Genomic DNA, 401 nt, shown 5'->3' on the forward strand with positions numbered 1-401 from the left:
CTGGTTATAGACCTAGCTGTTATATCATTTTATGTGAACTGGCAGACGAAGCATAACAGAGTTACCTAGAACTACCGTATAATCAAATTATATAGGATTGTGTGTCAGGATAGCAAGCAGATTATTCAGAACAAAGACCAGAAGAAAGAACATAAAAGGCATCCTAATTAAATCTACCAAAAGTAATAAAACAGCTTTCCATCAGTAGACAGGAATCCTCATTAGATAAATATTTTGCATAGCAATTTTACGCTAAAATATACCTGTCAATGAAACGACCTTATGGCAATACAGATTCTGTTCTTCTTTATAGCTCTGTGTGTGTTTTCTGGAGTAACTGCTGCTTTTCCTCTAGGCTCAGAGGCTGAGTGGCAATCAAATAACATCAGATGTTTCTGAAA

This window comes from Xenopus laevis, chromosome 5S (assembly GCF_017654675.1).
Source record: "Xenopus laevis strain J_2021 chromosome 5S, Xenopus_laevis_v10.1, whole genome shotgun sequence".
NCBI classification, from domain to species: domain Eukaryota; kingdom Metazoa; phylum Chordata; class Amphibia; order Anura; family Pipidae; genus Xenopus; species Xenopus laevis.